The following is a 13554-nucleotide window of genomic DNA, read 5'->3' as shown; positions in this document are numbered from 1 at the left end:
GGTCACATTTTTCCATTTGGGAAACTTTAGTGTTTCTTTGAGCAACATGATAAAAATCTCAGTTTAACAAATAGTGTAAGTTTGTAGTTCATTCCCGGCTCTGTGACTTTTCCTGTTTAGTTTTTAGCTTACTTGGTTACATAACCATTGCTTTTGCTTAAAGGTCAGCCAAGAGTAAAGTTATATCTTGCTGGAGGTGAGATGTAAACAATGTCTGATCTTGCCCTGCCATTTTTCTTAAATCTTCCACAGAGCTGGGTGAAATTGTGCCAGTATTCATAAAAGAAGATTATGTTTTAGAATCTGTATTGTATTATTCAATAAATATTTCAAGGTGTCTGCAAACAGGGATTAATGGATATTATATTTCAGGAAACCAGAAAGGTATCAACCCGAAGAATTAAATAAAACACTCGTGCTTGATGCTCATATAAACTGTAACTTAAAATAAAATGTGTATAAACTTCCTTTTCCTTTTGTTTCATTTTCCTGTCAAAAGATAGTACAGAATAAAATGAAATAAGACCAAAATGAAAGGAGACAAAAAAAAAAAAAAACCTAAATTTGACCTTCACCCTGAAAAGTAATGCCTTTCCTCAGTCATCAGTGTTAATAGTCAGCGATTGGGCCTGCATGCAATTAAAACATCTGGATGAAAAATGCATGTTTTGAAGTCTAGGTGGTGTGTTTCACTGGTGAGCTGCAAATCGAGGCACTTGGAAGAATCTGGTTGGGAGGGGACAAAACTTTGAAGTCTTTCAACTGAAATTTTGGATGTAGTAGGTATTCAAGCATTTAGTCATATTTAAATGATTGGATTCTGTGGAAAAACATTCTATTTGTGCCATCACTGGAAAACAGTTTGTACGTCTTAAATTGGATCTTCATTCAAGCCTTGTAGTTAATGGAATCATTAGTGATCTTAAATAGCTTTCTTATCTGCTGCAAAACTCCACAGAGCATAGCTGAATGCCCCATCCCCTTGTTTCTGTCCCCCTGTTTGTGTTCCGGAAAATTCTGTAAAGAGGGCAGCTACTACTGCCTAGAACATGCTACAGTAGTTTAAGAGGTCTTTTCTCCTGATATTAACCACATTCATTTTTTAAAAATTTTTAGAGGACTAGCTCTTCTTGAAGTGTAACCTAGATCTTGAAAAATAATTGTATGCCCTAGACTCTCCTCTAAGTGTTATTTTTATTGTTTTTCCTTCCTAGAAGAGTCGTATTTTTTTTTCAAATAATACAAGTGACATTGTGAGCTAGGATTAAGAGCTCCAGGAAGAACTTGATCCTGACTAATGCCCCTCTTTGTATTTATATTTTATTTTTATTTTTCACCTCGAGGTGGGTTTTTGTTAATTGAGATATAATCGACACAAATCAGTTCGTTAGTTTTAAGTATGCAACATAATGATTCAATATTTGTATATATTGCAAAAAGATCACCACAGTTAGTTTAGTTAACATTTATCCAATTGATTTTTATGCATGTTAGAGCTTTAGAAGCTAGAGAGACCCAAACTTCCAACTAGGATCATGTGCAGAGTTTTAAAAACTATCATCACCCCTCCCCCATGGGTTCTGTCAGTTGGTCTTGGGTGAGGCTAGCAATGTTGTTTTAATTAGGTCCTCCAGGTGATTCTAAGGTGAGGGATCCCGAGTATATTTGTGAGAGTTGAGTCGAGGTTTTGTATTCGGGCTTAGGTAACAGGGTGCGTTCGTGAGTTTGGTACGGCGGGTGGGTGTAGCACATGGTATCTGTTCTATGGCAGAATTTTGTGGCATCTGTGGGAGGAGAGCGCTCTTGAAGACTAGGAAGGAGAAGTTTCAAGTTTGGTCTTCCATGTAGGAGCTCTTTGCTTCTGAACCTCTCCTGAGACAAAGGACAGGAATGGGTGGACGTTTCTATAATTCATGTCTCTCTGTCCTCAGGAATGATGGTTGTAGGTGAAGGGTCCGTGCCGAAGCCTTTCAGGGTGTTTTTAAAGATGCATGTATGACTTCTCCCATGGTCTCCCCTGAGGAAGAAACCCAGTGAAGATAGAGGAAGATCTGGTAGGTTCTCAGGTAAATGTCTTCAGGGGCTGTGTCTTTTTTTTCTTCTGAAAGGCTGTGGTTTTAAAACGTATAAACCTTTCGCTCTTTATCTTTGGTGTTCTTAACCAGTTTGATTTCAACGACGTTTTTTCCCCTTCTGTAACAGCCACGGTTAGCTCTCTAGGACATTCTCTCCTATATCCCCAGACCTTCTCCCCATTTCTCCTTCAGGCTTCCAATATGCCCTGAGCAATCCTCACTTTTAATTATGGACTTGAAACTATTCGAAGTTGTTCCTTTGAGAGAGAGCAACTTGGGAAGGTGATGCTGTCCCAGATTCTTGTATGAGATGAGGTGGGTCCTGGAATATCAGTAAAAAAGGCAAATATGTGGTCTTCAGATGCATCTGGATGCTCCATCAGCTCCCTGTAAGCCAGGCTTAAGAAAATGCCTATCTAAATAGGATGCCATTCATGGCTCAGAATGCCTCAGAAATGTCTGAAAAAGAAGAGTAATTAGAAGAGACAGGCTCTCTAGGATGCTGAACCAGGACTGCTTAAATGCAGTAGAACTTAGAGAATATGGGTGCTCCACATGGGCTGACAGTTGAATAAAACTGATGTTTTTCATGATTAGATTTAGGTTGTGATTTACTTGCTTTTCTGACCAATAATGCAGCAGCGACTGTGTGTCCTTTGAGAAACAGGAGGCGCCTGACCGCGCTTGGTACCATTGCAGCTGATGCTAACTTTATTTGCTTGGCTCAGGCGCTCTAGCACATTCTTCCACTACTCCTTTTGGTACTTAAAAATATATATGTATATTTAACAATGAGGTAAGAAGGATGTTCAGAGGCATATAATGATGTTGGGAAAAAAAGATTCCACTTGTCCTATGAGAAATAGAATTCTTTTGGGGTTCGGAACCGTACATACGTACAAGTTTACAATGCCTTGGTAATAGGATCCGTGTACTTGTACCTGTATGTTCTACACCTACCTCTTTCTTACCTGTGATGGTTTACTTGCTAAAAATTATATTCTGGTGGCAGCCAATTGCTCCCATTCTTGGCTGCCATTGTCTTAAAAGATGAATCAGCTTAAATGCCCTCAGCTTGGTCTCTGGCTTGTGTTAACCACATTGAAGTCTTGCTGAAAGTAGTTCTCCAGGCCAGGATCTCCCACACACACCTCCAGAGAGTCGAGGCAATGCTTTTTACAGAGTCTATGGGAGCTAACTTGGCACCGAAGCGACCGGGCCGGAAAAGTACTTCACATATTTGTCGTTTTGGCAGGTTGGTAAGAAACAAGAAGACAAAGCGAGTAAGTTTGAATTTGGTAAAGAATTATAGTCACCCGGACTCTGATACTTCGCTTTCCATTTCCATTTCCTATTCCTTGAAAGCAAAGTTGGTATTTTGGGGGCTAATAGGTTCCATTTATAGTTCACGCAGGAATATTTAGAATTATCATCCTGAAATAATAGTGGTGAGAAAATCAGCAAGAAAGATTAACTTTCTCCATGCATATTCAGGGACTTGACTTGGAGTCTTTTTTTTTTTTTAAGATTTTATTTATTTGACAGAGATCACAAGCAGGTAGAGAAGCGGGGCAGGGGGGTGGGAAGCAGGCTCCCCACTGAGCAGAGAGCTCTATGCGGGGCTCAATCCCAGGACCCTGAGACCATGACCTGAGGCAAAGGCAGAGACCTTAGCCCACTGAGCCACTGAGGCGCCCGTTGACTTGGAGTCTTATCAGTCTGTTTCTCCCACCAATTACAGCCTAACCTACTGCAGTAGAATGTTAACCTTCTGGGGAGGAAATTCTGTTATTTCTTGATAATCTTCTCCCCTTTTCCATAGTGTAAAGTGTGTGTGTGTGTGTGTTTGTGTGTGTGTGTGTGTGTGTGTGTGTGTGTGTGTGTTTTAATCCAGAGATTAAAAACTACATTTTCCCTGCTTGTGTAATCTAGGCGTAATCTAGTCCATTTAAGTTCTGACAAGGGGAATGAAAGGGAAAGTGGTAGGTACAATTTTTCTTAGAGAGAGGGGACTGCTTTTCTTCCTCTTCTATCCTCTGGCTGGAGTATGTCCATGCCGACCAAAGCTGACACAGTCACTTTGGACCTTGAGTTGATCTGGATAGTGTAGGTCATCGGTGAGCAACAAGGTAAAAGGAGCTAGGGTCCCTGAGATCCTGAAGTCCCATACAGAACCTGGGCCACTGACCTCTGAACTTACTTGAGCCTTCTTTGTGTATCTGGCTTCCCCTAGATCAGTGGTTCTCAAACATGAGTGCACTTAGAACCACTTGGGAAACTTTTAAAATTAGAATTTCCACTTCAGACAGCATCTTTGAGAGTGGGATTTGCCTATTAGTATTTTTTTGAGCTGTAATTAACCTTTTAGTGTCAGGTATACAACAGAATGATTCAATATATATATTGTGAAATGATCATCACAATAAGTCTAGTTAACCTCCATTACCACATATAGTTTCTTTGTGATAAGAACTTTTCAGATATACTGTCTTAGTAACTTTCAAATAAACAGAACTTATTGTTAACTGTAGTCACCACGCTGTACGTTATATCCCCATGACTTCTTTTGTAATTTAAGTTTGAACCTTTTGATCCCACTACCTGGTCCCCACCCCCACCTCTGACAACCACCAGTCTGCTCTATCTCTGTAAGTTTTGTTGGTTGATTGTATAGATTCCACTTAAATGTCAGATTATATGGTATTTGCCCTTTTTCTGTTTGGCTTCTTTTTTTAGCATAATGCCCTCAACGTCCATCCAAATTGTCACAGTGGGCAAGATCCCATTTTTTTTTTTTAATGGTTGTATGACATTCCGCTAATATATATGTCATTTTTTTTTTTAACCCATTCATCCATCAGTGGACCCTTAGGTTGCTTCCATATCTTAGTTATGGTAAATAATGCTTCAGTGAACATGGGGGTGCATATATCTTTTCAAGCTAATCTGTGTGTTTTCTTTGAATAAATACCTAGAAGTAGAATTGCTGGATCATATAGTAGTTCTATTTTTAATTCTTTAAGGAACCTCCATACTATTTTCCATAATGGCTGTACTAATTTAGATTTCTACCAACCATTGATGAGGGTTCCCTTTTCTCCTTCTCCTTTGTCTTTTTGATAATAACCCTTATAACAGGAATGAAGTGTTACCTTATTGTAGTTTTGGTTTGCATTTCCCTAATCATTGATGATGAATACCTTTTCATGAATGTGTTAGCCTTCTGTATATCTTCTTTGGAGAAATACCTGTTTAGACCATCTGCCCATTTTTTAATCCAATTGTTTGCTCTAGAGTTGTATGAATTCTTTATATATTTTGGATGTGAACCCCTTAACAGATACATGATTTGCAGGTATTTTCTCCTATTTGATGAGTTGCCTTTTCATTTGTTGACAGAATCATTTTTAGATATTACTTATCCTTGTGCTGGTAACTAACTATAATATATGCAATGGAAAAAACAACATTTTTTTCCAGTTATTGAGGAATGAAATTCAATTTAACAAATTCTATTTAAACAGATATTAATAAAATGGAAAAATAGTTATTTCCATGTAGAAACATGAAGTAGATAATTATATAGAGAAAGAAAATCAGACTCAGTCACTTCCTTCATGGCCTTCTCAGAATTTCAGATGATTCTCAACACAGAATTCCGTAAACATCCCACTTCAGGGGCACCTGGATGGCTCAGTGGGTTAAGCCTCTGCCTTCAGCTCAGGTCATGATCTCACAGTCCTGGGATCGAGTCCCGCATTGGGCTCTCTGCTCAACAGGGAGCCTGCTTCCCTCTCTCTCTCTCTGCCTGCGTCTTTGCCTACTGGTGATCTCTCTGTCAAATAAATAAAATCTTTAAAAAAAAAAAATCCCACTTAAGAACTTCTGTAAAAGACAACCAGTTTCTCAAGTACATGAGTTATATTCTAAAAGTTCTTACAGTCTGTCTAGAACTACTTTCACCTATAATACAGAAAAGCAGTTGGAATTCTATCCCTTCTATTTTGTTTGTTAAGCTTCTTGGAATTTTTAGATTTAGCTAACATCATAATAGAATTCTCAAAAGTCTAATTTTCAAAGTTTTAATTAAAAAAATTCCAAACTAAAAAAAAAAAATTCCAACCTATATGTCTTAGTTATATTGTTAATTAGAAGTTGATACCACTGTTCTGGTTTTGAATTATAAATATAATATTTCAATAAATTATTTGTATACCTTACCATTTTGAGGAATCAGATGTCTGAGTTTTGAAAATTGGTACATTTCAACTTAAAAAAATTAATCAGAGTGTTATTGTGACTACATAAAAAAAGACCTACATTCAAGAAAACAAGACCAGAAGGATAGACTATAATGTTACTAGAACAAAAAAGCCCAGCTGAAATAACATATACGGAAGAGCTTTTAATCAAACATAATGGTTACCCAACCTGTTCTTTAATTAGGATTACTGAAGGGTTTTGACTTTTTATCTTTTTAAAAGATTTTGCTTATTTGAGAGAGAGAGAAAGAAAGCATGTGCTCAAGCAGGGGCAGGAACAGGGAGAAAATCTCGAGCAGATTCCATGGTGAGGACAGAGCCCAATGCAGGGGTTGATCCCACAACCTCAAGATCATGACCTGACGCAAAATCAAGAGTTGGACACTTAACTGAGCCACCTAGGCCCCCCTGAAGAGTTTTTAAAAACAGTTGCCTGATCTTCATCTCCTATCTATTGAATTAAAATTCTTCTTGGTAGTGCCTGGTAATTTATCATTTTTTGTTTTTTGGGTTTTTTTTTTTAAGAAAGCTTTCAAGGGTCTTCTTATTCATGGTTTTGTGTTTGTGATCTATTAATCTAAAGAATACAGGGGTTTTTTTGTTTGTTTGTTTGTTTTTGTTTTGAGAGAGTGCATGAGCTGGAGGAGAGGCAGAGGCAAAAGGAGAAAGTGAAGCAGGTTCACTGCTGAGCAGGGAGCCTGATACGGGGCTTGATCCCAGGAGCCTGAAATCAGGACCTGAGCTGTAGGGAGACATTTAACCAACTAAACTCCCTAGGCAGTATCTATTCATTTCTCTAGAATACTCTGATTTGTAGAGTTTCTTTAGTAGAGCCAAAACTTAACATTTTCTTTACTTTTATTGAGAATGGCTGTAAGAAGGCAACATTGGGAGCATTTCTGAGTATTTCACAAAACTGAGGAGACCATGGATGGATGTGCATAGGCTTGATAAGTGGAGTGAGATTATGTGCTCCACACATTTTGGGGGGCCTAACTTGAAAGGTAAAGGTCAACATGAAGGAAGGTCATCAAACTTAGACTTTTGATACTTTTATTTCAACACATACATGTGATTTATGTATGTGCTAAAAGGCTTAGTTAGATATAAATATTTATAATGTCACAATTTTTGTAACCCAGCTTTTCCCTTCCATTTTAAAAATCTATTAGGGACTTAAAAAAAACACCAAAAAAACCTGTTGTGACTGTGGACGTTTCTTAAATTTGAATGATCCTACCTAACACCTTTCATTCAAAAAGTCTCCTGAAAAGAGTTTCAAATGAAAATCAGAGATAATGAAAAATCTGCCTATCTTGAAGAACTGTGAGGCTGAGAGAGAACAAAAACTCTGATGGTTATTGGGAGATTGTCAAGAATAACAACGGGATTTGGGTAAGGTTTCTTACTCCTTAATTTCTGTCACTGATCCAGCAAACCAGCAGGGCAGGTATTCTAGGAGCTCAGGGAGCCATGGGACTGGATCTACATCTCCTTGCTGCCTACCTGGCTCTCACAAAGACCTGCATGGCAGCGGTCACTTGTGCAGAGGGAGGGGTCAGGATCACAGGGCCAGGCATGTCCGCCTTTTATAATACTGGCCTCAGTGAGGAGGCCGTTGGCATTCGGGGTCTCCCTGGAGTTCTCCTGACGCCACAGTCCAGGACTTTGGAACTCTGCCTTACTTCATAGCCAGGCCTAGAATGGGTCTGCGCAAACCCACCCCAAGGAGGTAACCCATCATGTCATTATGTCGCCCTTGTTCTTGGCTTCTGGGATCTTCAGTACTGTTTTTGTGTTTAATCTCAGTGTGCATACTCCATGAAAGCAAAAACTTCGTTTTGTTCATCATTGAATCTCTAGTGCCTTCAACCATGCTCAGCCCAGATAAGTGTTCAATCATTATCTGTTAAATGAATGGATAAATTCAGGAGCTTTTCTCTCTCTCTTTTTGGTAGTTGAATATCTTACTGTGACTGTGTTTTTATTTTTTAAGTTTTTATTTAAATTCTAGTTAGTTGACAGAGTATATTAATTTCAGGTGTACAATTTAGTGGTTCAACACTAACATATAACACCCAGCGCTCATCACTATAAATGCACACCTTATTAACCCTCATCAAGAGATTCTTTTTTTTTTTTTTTTTAAAGATTTTATTTATTTATTTGACAGAGAGAGATCACAAGTAGGCAGAGAGGCAGGCAGAGAGAGAGAGAGAGGAGGAAGCAGACTCCCTGCTGAGCAGAGAGCCCGATGCGGGACTCGATCCCAGGACCCTGAGATCATGACCTGAGCCGATTCTTAATTTTAAAAATTAACTTATAAGATTCATAAATTTTTTAAATTGTTCCTTTTAAAAAGCCTCCTCACATTTTTGTTTTCAGAACACAGCAGCCTATTTATTTTCAGAAAATTAAATTGTACCAAGACATGTACCGTAGTTTAGTTACTTTTTACTTTTAATTTTTGCTAGTCAATCAACAGTCTTCTCTGTTATACAGAACATTACTAGGGGAAAAACAAAATATGTAGAAGACATAGCCTATAATTTACTCATCTCCATATTCCTTGGAGAAACTAAAATTTATAAAATGTTAGAATCTTTTATAAAAATTTCCATACAACTATGTACTTATAGATAAATATGTAAGGAGATAATTTTGTGGTTAAAGTTTGATAGTGATTAAAAATTGCCATAATTACCTAAATTCTAAGAGAATAAAATTTCGATGTGAATGCTATAATACAATGCAAAAACAAAAACTTCAGGGTAAGCTTTCTATCTGCAACTTCTATTTCTAATCATTTTCCCTGAGATAACCACAGAAACATGGGAGTATTTCATCCATTATATTTTCTTTGCACTTACATTTCCACATATGTGTGGTTTCTACATCTTGCTCTCCTTCAGCAATTTGCCTTGGAGACCTTTCAAAGTTAGCAAAAAGATTTATCCCATTCTAAGAAGGTTAAATTATTTGGCTCTAACCATTTGTTTGACTTAACCTAGTTCCACATTTTGTAGGTAGGACTGTATGTGCCATGTTTTATTTTCTAAGCTAAGTTATTTTTTGTTATTTTACTATATTTCACCTTATTGGCAAGGTACCGGAATGACCTCATTTTGAGAATACTTAGCTCTTGAGATACTGGTTGCTATGAAGTTTGCTTTATCTGTAGTATATGTCTCTAATAAAACAGAAAGTGACATTTTTAAATTGTCAATTGTTTAAGTTTCAAAATGAATAATGGGTCCTGTTTTTCTAATTCTATGGCAGAGTCAGACTTTAGTGACATGGTTCATGTCTTCTGGTACAACTCCACCAATCTGTGTCTTATGCTATTTGAAAATTGAATTTTTCTGGGCAAGGTTAAAAAAGAAAGTAGTCCTTAGATGATCACTGCCCTCTTAATGAAAACAAGAAAGATTGCCAAGAATAATTGTTAGAAAAGGAACATTTCTGGTTGTTGACTCCCATTCTTCCTTCTCACTTTATTTGGATGAGCCGCATCCAATCTAACTAGGTATTGTTTTAATTGAAATTAAGCATTTAAAACTCGGTGTATGGCTTTATATATATGCTCTTAGTACACAGGAATTTTTTCCTTTAACAAGTACACTGCTATAATGTGTCCAGAAAGATCCATCAAAATTTGTAATTTCTTAATGTAACAAAGGTCACAAGGAATAAGAAGCATACTCGAACTCTTAGATGGAATTTTTAATGCCAAAAGTACATAATCTGAGTGCTAATGGCCAAAGAATAAAAATATACCAAACTGTAATGTTCCAACGAGATGGCTCAAGAAGGTCACCAGTCATAGAAATAAAAGGGAAAGGCACAACTAAATCTCATTTACAAAATGCAAGCATAACATGCCCACTGATCTAGATTTAGATCCAGGCTAGAAAGTATTGTATGTGAAGAATTTATTAAATTTGCACATTAGCCTACTTTTGAGTCATTATGTTTCTTTAGCAAAAAAATGTCCTAAGAGTGAGAAAGGGATTCCTGCTTTGCCCCAGAGAGCAATGCAGCGATTAATTCCACCACCTGGAGCAAAAGAGCTCAGAGCAGATCTGCCTTCACAGTAACAATCCCAACTGAGAAAAATAGTTTCTCTAAGTGTTCTTTCATATATTTTTGTTTCTCATAGAAGATTTCTAATCTCCATGTTGTTAAAGCTTACATGCTAGAAGAGTTATCTGTTATATTTAGGATACTTTTAATCCTAACAAATATCCACTGAAGCTCTTTGATTCTCTATGTAATTCACTATTATTTGGTCTACTAAAGTAATTTAAAAAAAATTTTTATTTGCATTTATTCTGTGCAGAACTCACTCCCGGGCCATAAATTTTTGTTTCTTCAGTTTCTTCTGGGATATCTTTTTCTTCTAAGCAATAATCTGCTCTTTTTTGGTGAGGATCATCTCAATGTGGCAGGGAGAGCTCATGTATGGGTTAATCCGACCATGAGCCCTGTAAGTTCTACGCCGCATCTTGGGAGCTTTGTTCAATGACCAGAGAATTAACATCTAAACCATTAAGTTTAGCATTACTCTCTGCATTTTTAAGTATGTGCAGTAAAAATTCAGCACTCTTCTTGGGCCACCGAGCCTGTGTCCAGCCCCACAATTTGGCCTGGGCACACCTACCAACACTACCATCATAGTGATGGAAAGGCACACACTGCTTCTGCCAAGTGACATCTTTCAGATACTTGGTGGCTCTTCGGATACGCATACCCTTGATGGCCTGCAGTTTCACATGTGTTCTTAAAGTGAACAAGAAGATTTGAACCTCTTGATTTGCATGATTTTGTAGGGCTTCCTGGGTCAAGTGAATAGTGAACCATTTTCAGAGGTCACCCCAGGTCGCTGAGAGGAAGAGCCACTAAAGTAATTTTTAGGGTTGTTGTGGGTTCCAAGAATGTATGTGTACCATATATAAGCTTTACATTAAGTACCTTACTTCCTAAGGAAAAATAGAAGTTACTTTGTAAGTCAGAACTGCTTTTCTAGTTACTGAATACGTAGACTAAATTTCTTACGTAGCTCATACTTTCATTAACTTCAAATTAGATGGGTTATAATACTGGGCATTTAGGTTTTTTTGTGAACAAAAGATTAGAAATTCTGTTGAGTGTATGTTGAGGGGGAGGGTACTGATAAAAACAAAGTTTCTAAAAATTAATCTAGTTCTATAGGTTTAGTAAATCACCAGAAAACCAGATTTTATCTTCTGTAGTAAAATGAAATTACACTTGCAGAGATCACTGGTAAAGATGAAAGTCAAAAGACTGTCTTTCTGTTTTCAATCTCTTGACTTCTCTTTTGATTACCCTCACTTTACAATAAGATATGTAACACCTCTGGTGATTGTTTATTATATTAACCATGATATTTGTCATAGGTGACCAAAAAAAAAAAAAAAACCCAACTCAAACTTGATTTAGCAAAAAGAATAAATTGGCTCCTAGAACTAGGAAGAATAAGGATGTGTCTGTTCGTAGTTTAAGCTGAATCCATAAACTAATAGAAATCTTGTCATCTCCCCATCTCTCCTATCAGCTTCTTTCTGGGTATCAAGCTTTTTCTCTCTTAGTAGAAAGGGATGCCCTCCATATGGCAGGGGATATAGGTATTCACAGCTTGAGTCATACACTTGAATTAGTGAATCAGAGGGAATGAGAATTTCTCCTTTCCAATAACTGAAAATCCTGGGAAGGATTCTCTTTGGGATCAGCTTCGGCAGAGCATGACTGCCCAGTGTATAGTGATGGAAGTCCGAGGAGAACCATGTGGAGTTGGGGAGGGGACTGTTAGGCCCCAAAGGATTTAGGGGAGAGAAAAAGGGGAGGGTCTAATTAAACATCTCATTGTTCCTAGTGGCCCTTTGATATTGCTGATTTTTTGCCCCCTACTAGTTTTGCCAACTACTCTGTTGGCTTTTCACCCTCTTCATACCCCCTAGCTCTCATTTAGACATTGTCTAACATTCTATTCTTCTAGAACTATATATTCTGTCCCACAAATAACTCCTCTTAACACACATTTTCAACTAGTGTGTCTATGCAGAAGCACTGTGAGTTTATATCTTTTTTTTAAATTTTTTATGCCATTTCTTCTCTTAAAAAAGACTATTTATTTTAGAGAGTGAGTGAGCAGAAGTTGGGGGAAAGGGCAGAGAAGGAGAAGCAGACTCCCTGCTGAATAGGGAGCCCTACATGGGGCTCCATCCCAGGACATCGGGATCATGACCTGAGCTGACAGCAGGTGCTTAACATTAACCAACTGAGCCACCAGGTGTCCCATGAGTTTATTATGTCTTTATGCACCAATACCATCCTTCCAATTTGTCATATAAGAGCATAGGTGTGAGTTACAGGCTTACCCATCATCAAAAAGTTTAGCTGCTATAGAAGAAATACGAACATGGAACATGCATGATACAGTTAATTTTTACTGATTTCTTAAATCTTAACAGAAAATTGTTATGAATCACATTTCACTCTTTCCCACACCCAAGACTTAAATATGGAATTGGCATTCTTGGGACTCTTTTTTTTTTTTAAGATTTTATTTATTTATTTGACAGAGAGAAATCACAAGTAGACGGATAGGCAGGCAGAGAGAGAGAGAGGGAAGCAGGCTCCCCGCCGAGCAGAGAGCCCGATGTGGGACTCAATCCCAGGACCCTGAGATCATGACCTGAGCCGAAGGCAGCAGCTTAACCCACTGAGCCAACCAGGCGCCCCGGAATTGGCATTCTTAATAATAAAGTTAGCTAAGAACTATAATTAATAGGTAAAAAAAAATTTCTTTCTATACAAAACATCGAATGTATATACTTAACCCAGAAACAACTGGGAAAACCTTCAAGTCTTTTGAAATAAAAGTTTTGTAACATATGTGTTATGAGGAAATTATATGAACAGTATCATTCCAGGACTGTACTGAAGCCAGTGACTTGATTGCTTTGCACTGTCCACATTGGTGCCTTCTTCAGTTCCTTCATACAATAGAAGTAGACAGAAAATCCATTGTAACTTACCAGAGCAAAACATAATCCAGACTAACTGCATTCTACAAGTATCACTCACCCCAAAGTCTGCTCAACGATGGCCCGCCATGAGGGGAAGAAGACTGTGTTCACTTTACTCAAGGTCTGTGTCACCCACTACAGGACAGCTAGAGGCATACTGCAGCAGTG

The 13554-nt window shown here is 37.8% G+C and overlaps 1 long non-coding RNA gene and 1 pseudogene across 1 annotated transcript in view; one reads left to right on the top strand and one right to left on the bottom strand.

Annotated features, from left to right (window-relative positions):
• Positions 1-13554, top strand: part of LOC116569182 — a 70563-nt gene that overhangs the window by 31911 nt on the left and 25098 nt on the right. The gene's annotated exons all lie outside the window — the stretch shown is intronic.
• Positions 10680-11197, bottom strand: LOC116569181 (annotated as a pseudogene).

The sequence above is a fragment of the Mustela erminea genome, chromosome 11, assembly GCF_009829155.1.
Source record: "Mustela erminea isolate mMusErm1 chromosome 11, mMusErm1.Pri, whole genome shotgun sequence".
NCBI lineage: Eukaryota > Metazoa > Chordata > Mammalia > Carnivora > Mustelidae > Mustela > Mustela erminea.
Note: the sequence above shows the minus strand (reverse complement) of the source record. Positions and strands in the feature narration are given on the sequence as shown.